Here is an 8,841-nt window from a genome sequence, read left to right as displayed (position 1 = left end):
TGTTAGCAGTTGGTCCGTGTAGCTGTTAGCAGTTGGTCAGTGTAGCTGATGTTAGCAGTTGATCTATGTAACTGATGTTAGCAGTTGGTTTGTGTAGCTAACATTACCAGTTGGTCTTACCTGTAAATGTTTCTTTAAATTAAGATGTTGAGTTCTTGGATGATGACAGTATTTTCTCAATTTAAGGCAGAACTGTCACTGTACTGTGACGTTGTTCCTCTTTTCTGGTTTAAAATTGTAATCCTGCTAAGTAATCCCCATTTTTATTAAATGTAAGTGTAGATTACATATTTTTTTTCTAACTGTAGTGGAATACAGTTACATTTTTTGTATCCTAATTACATAATCCTATTACATCTGTTATTCTCCAACCCTGTGTAATTTCTTGGAGACAGGGGATGTGGTCTGATGATTTAAAGCTGCTGTGAGGAACTTTCATGTTTTGTTTATTTTTGAGGCCCCTGTGGACAAAAGTCAAGTTTCCACCATAATAATCATAAAATAAAACATCAAAAATAGAATTAACGCAATAAAAATTGTCCCATTCTTCTTTTTAACTTGCTAATGTACTACTTGTTGTAACTTGTAAGAGTAAAAAGGTCTTAACATTGATACTAATTAAGGTTCCATTCCATTCAGGTCAAAAAGGACAGGACCTTAATTCCCATTGGTAACAGCTGTGTTTACCAGACCAAAGTGATATCAATATGGCTGCCATGAAAAAGGTCTGTTCATGAAAAAGAAATTAATCATATAATGCCGTGGTTTCCAACCCTTTTCTTTAAAGGGACAGTTCACCCCGAAATTAAAAATACATGTTTGCTCTTACCTGTAGTGCTGTTTATCCATCTAGATCCAGTTTTGGAGATACCTGCTGTCACAATGTCTGCCTTCTCCCAAATATAATAGGACTGACTTTCTTGTGAGCAGTTTCATGTAGAACTGATTTAGTTCCTCTATGAAACTTCTCATAATCACAGGAATTTCATGTAAAACTACTTTAGTTCCTTAATGAAACTGGTGCGGTAAAGAGCACTTTCATGTACACTGGAAAAACTAAAAGTATCTTGAATATCCAATGGAGTACTTAAGCACCCAAAAATATATTTGAGGTCCTTCAAGAAAAGTCCTTTAGATATGATGAGGTTACTCAAATATCCATCTGTGTTCTCAAAGGGGTCCTCAGCTTTTAGGCCCTATGGAAAGGTAACCACCCTGACTACAGTTTTGAGTTTGGAATCAAATTGAAACTTTAAAATAAACTAAAGAAATTTTTGCTGACCTTTAATTTTAGTGAGGAGTGTAACAACACAAAAAATGTGATAGGGAAAAAATGTGAACTGACAGTAAACAGTGTTCTGAGGAGCATCAAAGATATTTAAAAAAAAAAAATTAAAATATACAGAAATATGGTACAAGACCAAACAACTTATTGCTCTCTCCATAAGAATGTTAGCAAACCGCAAATTATGATCCAGTTTTCCTCTTTTTTTGTTGTTGGGTGCTGCTGATCAGTTGGTGGTACTCACTGTTGCCATGGTAACGTGGATATTAAGCCTGAGTCAGTCTGGGGGTAAGGTGTCTAATTTCTTTGTCTTACAGTTAGTCTGTCTCTATTTTTGCAAAATGATCTAACTTGCCACAGACCAAAATTAGGACTAGTCTAATACTAACGACTAATATCTTCAGTGATGCCTCTCAGTTTATTCTCTAATGAATTAATTTAGCCAGGACAGCAGTTGATTCTTAATGATGTGATTATGTTCACTTGTAGTAGGAAATCCTAACCTTTAAATCATTATGGAGCTTTAAACCATGAAATTGTTTTATTATACTATAGGAGAAACACCTGTATACAAAATCTATATACAAAGTCACATTTAGTCTTGTTTTTTAAGTTCTATATATTTAACACTGGAATTTCAGAGTACTCATGAACGCTCTCCCTACTGCTAACTGTTTAGCAGTAAAACAGTGGTTAAATGTTTTAGATTGGCATTAAACTGTTTTGATAAGTGATATGGAGCTTGCACATTACAAGAAATACATCTTCTGTGTAACATTAGCATTACTTCTGTTGTCTAGCAACAATGCTAAAAGCCATATAGTGGCCAGTGCTAACTTTAGCTAAGTTAACTGACAAAAAAAAGAGGGCTAATATATTTTTAATCACATATTTAAGAATCATTTTCTGGTTCACCTTCTCACTTAGTTCCCATAACATCACTGTTAAATAGGAAAATGCAAAAATAAACCTGTCATGTTGTTAACAACAACCAGCTATTAGCAAACTGTAATACTCTCTTAACTGCCAGCTAATCTATAACGCTAACATTTAATTAGCTAAGGTCCTCATCATAACAATACGTTTTAAAAGCTGTAATCTGAACTCCATTGCTTAGGTCTGGCAGTGTCTGGAGTGTTAGCTAGTATTTAGTCAGGTAAGATAAACATTGCTAATTGTTTTACTTCTATAAATAGAGTTAATTATACTGGCATTCGTTAGCTGATAGCTGTGCAAACTGGTATTGTTTTTCAGGAAAATCCTGCACTGTAAACATTTTTTGTTTTGTATATGTTTACACCCACAAGGCTGAACATATATTTAAATAACCATTCATAGAATTACCATGAGAAATTATCTTAATTTAAATAGTTATTATTTATTATTACATTCTGGTTAAGCACTAACAGGTGCCATACTCCCACCTCGATCCTATGATCAGCTCCAACATGGAGTTTGATAAGTAATCTACTGTTTGTTGATGAACTGATACACAATTATGTGTAGAAAATGTAAAAATGTCTTCAGATTGCTTCCTGATGAGCATCTTTAGAAAATATTTTATAGCTCTGTAAACACGAGAAAAGCAAATAATCTTAGCATTTATGAATCTGTAACAGTCAAATGTATTTTTACTTGATAAAATGCCTCACATGCCACCAACTGCTATACTGCAGTCTCTTAAATAATAATCTAAACTTTAAAAACAATATTATCTAGTATTCTTGACATTTAAATTTTTTCTTTTTTTGGTTTTACACCTTTTAAAATCAAAAAGTCCTTGTAACCCCCCATGAAACTTTTTAAAATAATTTTAATGTGTTTGTGATCATTACAAATATAACTGATGGCACTTTATCACTAGTTTTAGAAATTTTACTAATCAAACGATCAATGAATTAATTAAGACAATAACCCACAGATTGATCACTAATTAAAATAATCATAAGTTGCAGTTATATACAAAATGAGCTCCATCTGAACCAACTGACTAAAATTTTACAGCAATACGTGAGTGAAATAATGAATAATGATATAATATATAATGGTATCACTGCAATGCGTATGATTACTGTCTTGATTATTCTCACATGGTTTTACTTAAGTAACATTTTCATTGCAGGTCTGTTACTTGTATTTTTCCATCGTGGTGTTAGTACTTCAGTAAAGGATCAGGATTCCTCCTCCACCACTACTTGACACCACCTACTTTAATTGGCTCAGAACTATTTTATAGCTCACTTTAATGAGGTGTTGGAAGTGGTTCTCTCTGGCGTTCTCCCAGGTATCTGTAAGAACAAGTTTATTAAGTCCTCCGTCAGACGACTGCCACTTCTTCAACCCAAAGTTCTCAGGCTCATTCTTGGCCGCAAACCTCTGACTCAGACACAGTCCTCATCATTTCTCTGTTAACCATCTGCTTTTATGTGATTGAACTCCAGTGATGAAAATAATTTTGTTTCACGAACATTATTTACACCGGAGCACTGTAGTTTGTGTCCTGGTAAACAGAGATGACATCAGTATTTTATCCAAACTGCTGTGGTGCACCAAGTGTCAAAGAAATACGTCTGAAAAACTCGACTTACTCGAGATAATCCACAGAGCTTTTTTTTGCCCTGTGCTCTTGTAAGAGATTTAATATTCAAAACATTTATGAGACAAATTTTTCATGATCAAAATTTGATAAATTAAAAGGAGCATTAAAAGTCATTGTTGGAGTCTTGTGATTGGTTCACCTGCTCCACTTGAAAGCGTCTTCTGTCAGTCAAACGTAACCCTGTATGTGGTTGTCCCTGCAGTCTCACTGCCGTGCTGGAATTTCCCCTGAAATGCTGTGAGGTCTTGAGGTGGGAAAATTGGCGGCACAGATTTCCCTGAATATCGATCCCTGCTTACATTCACACATGACCCGAACAGGTTCCTGAACATCCCATGGATGGACTGCATGTGTGACAGGGGCTTATGATCCATCCTCTGAAGACTATTAATGTCTGAACAAAATGTCATCCTGATGCAACCAATAGTTGTTGAGATATTTCAGTCTGAACCAAAGTGATTCACTGACCAAAGAGTTGTGTTGCTAGCATGGCTAAAAGCAAATAGACCTGGTTTCTCCGTTTGAGAGCCCCCTGAGGGCTGCAGGGCCTCAAGCAGCAACTTCACTTCAGCACAGAGAACAACATACACACCCAGTAGGCCACCCAGTATGAGCTGTACGTCACCAGTATGAGCTGTACACACTGAATAATAATAACACGGACCTGTGCTGAGTGTTGCATTACTGCTAAGTGACAGGCAGATGGTGCTGCAGGACATCCAGCAGTGATGGATGATGCTGCTGGTGAAAAGAGATAATGATGGGAGAGTGGATGAAGGGCCATTAATCCTTACCGTGTGTGTGTGTGTGTGTGTGTGTGTGTGTGTGTGTGTGTGTGTGTGTGTGTGTGTGTGTGTGTGTGAAGGCGGTGTTTGTTCATATCAGAGGTTTATGTGGAGTAATCAAACTAACGACCGGCCGTGCAGAGTTGAATATTGATGTGATGCAGCCTGCAGGTCAGAGGTCAGCAGCACGCAGCACTAACATTACACTGCTGTTTGTTATTGTTTGTGTTGTCATGTGTTGCGTTTTGTTTATCTTGTGTCATTATCCCATCTGCTCATCTTACCTCACACTGTCTTGATTTTTCTCTCGAGGAAAAGAGACAGGCAGAAGAGAAGACATTTTTATTTTGTTTTCTTGTCTCCCTTGTTTTTCCTTTCATCTTGATTTGGTTTGTCATGTTTCTTTATTTGCATTGTTGCATCTCGTCTTCTTCTCAGTTGATCCTATTTAATTTTGTTGGGTTTTACTTTTGCTTTTAGAGAAAATTAATGAAAAGTGTTGAAAAATAGACTTAAAAACAGAATTTACACCAAGTTATCCAAAATAATTGTGAGAAATTATTAATAAACAATTATTAGCACAATTTTCGACGTGGGCTCACAACATCTAGTTACTCCTTACTACTAGTCTTCATTAACACTAACACTTATAACTAGCAAAAGGGAACCTTGTTGTGAAGAGTAAAATGGTACATTTAATATTTTAAAGGCCTTAGTGCCGTGCTCCTCAAACTTTTTGCCATCACATACTACCTGCTGCTGCCTGACAAGGTGAGGTACTTGTACCTAAGTTTGAGAATCTAGGCCTCAGTGTATGAATCTGGTAATCTGATATGTTTATTTGATGCCAAACAAAACTTTTTGACTATTAAAACATGCTAACTGTAGGTTGTTAACTGTAGTAACTTATTAAGAAATGACTGATGAAGATGACAGGAATAAATGCTGCTGATGAAGAGGACAAAAGCTCAGTATGCAATGAGATCTGACGCTTAACAGTAGAGCTAAATGTGGGTAAACAACAGGTCACTGCTGCCCTTGTTATCTAATGTGTAGCAGCTTATAACCAACAGGCTGTTGCTATGAAGCAAGACCATTGCTATAGACACAGTTCTGAACATAGACTCAGCAGGAGCAATAAAAAAAAAAATTTAATTAACATTCTGTGTTAAAGTTTGAGTTTTTGTTTTGGAATTCTTAAGCATTTTTGTAACCATTTAATAAGCAGGATAATGTACAGTGAGCAGGACATTATTGGGAAATAAACCCCCTCAGTGTAATGCAAGACCCCTCCTCTGGGTTTATTTCACAATGATGAACTGCCCACTGTGCACTATCCCTCAAAAATTATCTATAAAGTGTGTATAACCTAATTAATAACCTAATTATAACTCATTTACAAAGGCATGCTTATTGTAAAATAGTTCCAGACTGTGTGGATCCAGATGAAACCGTCTTATTTGTCTCAACTCCGGGTGCAGTGAAGGACAAACGTCAGCGTATTTATCCTCTCAGTACTTCAGTATTGGCAGACACAGTCATTCACCTCAAATTTTGGTTTTGGTCTCTGTGCTGCCACCAAACCTGGCAACCTCACTGTGACGAAAAGACTTCAGGAAGCTTCACACAGTCTGTTGTTGGTCAAGAAATAGTTCCATCCTGTAAGTCAAAAAACACAAAATGTTGTTTTTACATTTCTGCTTCAGGAGGCTGTGCAAACATTAATAAATAACATGGATCTGTGGTTCCTCCTGCAGGATCTGGAGCTTCTTGGGACACTGTTAGCTTTCTACAAGTGACCATAAATTACAATGCTCCTGGGAAACAGCTGTTAAGCTTAAAGGGGTAGTATTTTTTTTGAAGCAGGGATATATTAGGTACTTATCCATAATAGATGGCAGTCAGAAAGCAACATCTATGGATCCAGGCTAAATTTAATGAAGATGACCTACAAAGACAAAAATGACATAACAAGATGTAACAAGACAAAAACAGCTTGACAAAATCTAACAAAATCTAACAAGATGTAACAAAGTGAAAACAGTGTAACAAGACATAACAAAAAATGACATAGCAAGACAGTCTCAATACAACAAGATGTAACAAGACGAAAACTATGATAAAGACGTAACAAGACAAATATTATGTAACAAGATAAAAACAATGTAAAAGATGTGACAACATAAAACAAGACAACAAGATTATAACAACATGTAACAAGGTGTGGTGTATCCATCAATGCATATCATGCACAATAAATGTAAAAGACGATGTAACAAGGCATAACAAGATGAAAATGACATAAAACCTTAACAAGATGTAACAAGACGTAACAAAATGTAACAGGACAAAAATGATGTGATAAGACTTAACAAGACAAAAATGACATAGCAAGCAGAAAGCGACATAAAAGACAAAACAAGACAAAATGCAGCAAGACATAATAAAATAAAAACAATGTTGAATATGTAACAAGATGAAAACAACATAAAGAATGTAACAAAACAAAAACGATGTAACAAGATGCAACAGGATAAAACGACAAAGATGAAGTAACAAGACATAAAAAGACAAAAACAATGCAACAAGACGTAACAAGAAGAAAACAACTTAAAAGCTGTAGCAAGACTAAAACAACATGAAAGACATAACAAGACAAAATAGTGTAACACGGTTCAGTTTCTTCAGAAACAGAAGAAATGTCCTTCAGAGGACGACTTTTTACCTTAATGCTTTGATTACATTTCAGAACCTGCACTTTTTTACTTCTACTTGAGTAAAGAAGTTGAATCGGTACTTCTACTTTTAACAATCTTTTTTTAAAAATCTGTACTTGAGTAAAGAATGTGTGTACTATTACCACCTCTGCTTATCGGTCCATGTGGGCTCTACACTTATGTTTTATGTATAATTAATGTCACAATAAATAAACAGAACTACTGAGCAGACAATCACAGCGAGACTCTGAGTGAAAAAAAGGAAACCAACAGCATCTTTTCATCCTCACACTTGTCGTTTGTATGTTTTCCTTTTACAGCTACACGAGAACAGACAGGAACACAACTACGCTACACACACACACAAACACACACACACACACACACACACACACACACACACACACATATACACGCACACACACACACACCCTTTGCCTTATTGTCTTCCTCAGGCTCGACTGCAGCACCTTCGCTGCTCTGCAGTGAAGTCCCAGGGTGGGAGGTGGGAGGTGGGAGTGGTGTTTGTGTGTGTGAGTGTGTGTGCCTATGGGGGAGGAATTGGTGGTGGTGGTTGGGGGGGGGGGGGTTGATTCTCAGAAACTGGTTGCCATGGCCACCAAAACAAGGATTCTTGCCTGCATCACTCCTCCCTGTGAGCATGCTTCATTTCTCCCCTCTCTCTCTCTCTCTCTCTCTCTCTCTCTCTCTCTCTTTCTTCCATTTTTTTTCTTCTCTCACACTTCTCATGCAGCATCTCTTGCTCATCCAGACTTTGGTGCACGCACACACACACACACACACACAAACATGAAGACAGTGTATGCAACACACACACACACACACACACACACACACACACACACACACACACACACACACACACACAGTCACACAAATGCAAGCAGGGAATTCCCTGACACTGCAAAACTGCAAAGAATCATAAAAGTCAAATCTCCTCTTGTTTTTGTATCTGTAATCTACTGAATGTCAACATGCGGCATCTGTGATCTCATCCGGTGTGTGTGCATCTGTGTGTGTGTGTTTTGTGTGTGTGTGTGTAGTAAAAGAGCATCCTCTGCCCCTTCCACTCTCTGTATAGGAGGGGTTAATCCATCCATCCATCCATCCATCCATCCATCCAGCAGGGGTGATTCTTGATGGACGCCAAAATGCAGCAGAGCTTAACCCTCATCTCTGACTGACTGCATCATCCTCACACACACACACACACACACACACACACCAGATGTACCACTCTCATCACCTTTCATCACTGGTGTTGAGCGCCCCTGTCGATACGGAGGAGGAGGAAGAGGAGGAGGAGGGAGGCTCAGGGTGAATGACGGGGAGGGAGGACAGGGGGGGTGATGGGAGAGAGATGATGGTGCGGGGGGAGGAGGGTGAGGGAGGGAGGATGGACGAGCATCACAAGCCTCCGTCAGATGGGCTGGA

This window comes from Lutjanus erythropterus, chromosome 3, assembly GCF_056507025.1.
Source record: "Lutjanus erythropterus isolate fLutEry1 chromosome 3, fLutEry1.hap2, whole genome shotgun sequence".
NCBI classification, from domain to species: Eukaryota; Metazoa; Chordata; class Actinopteri; order Lutjaniformes; family Lutjanidae; genus Lutjanus; species Lutjanus erythropterus.
This window is presented reverse-complemented; position numbering follows the sequence as displayed.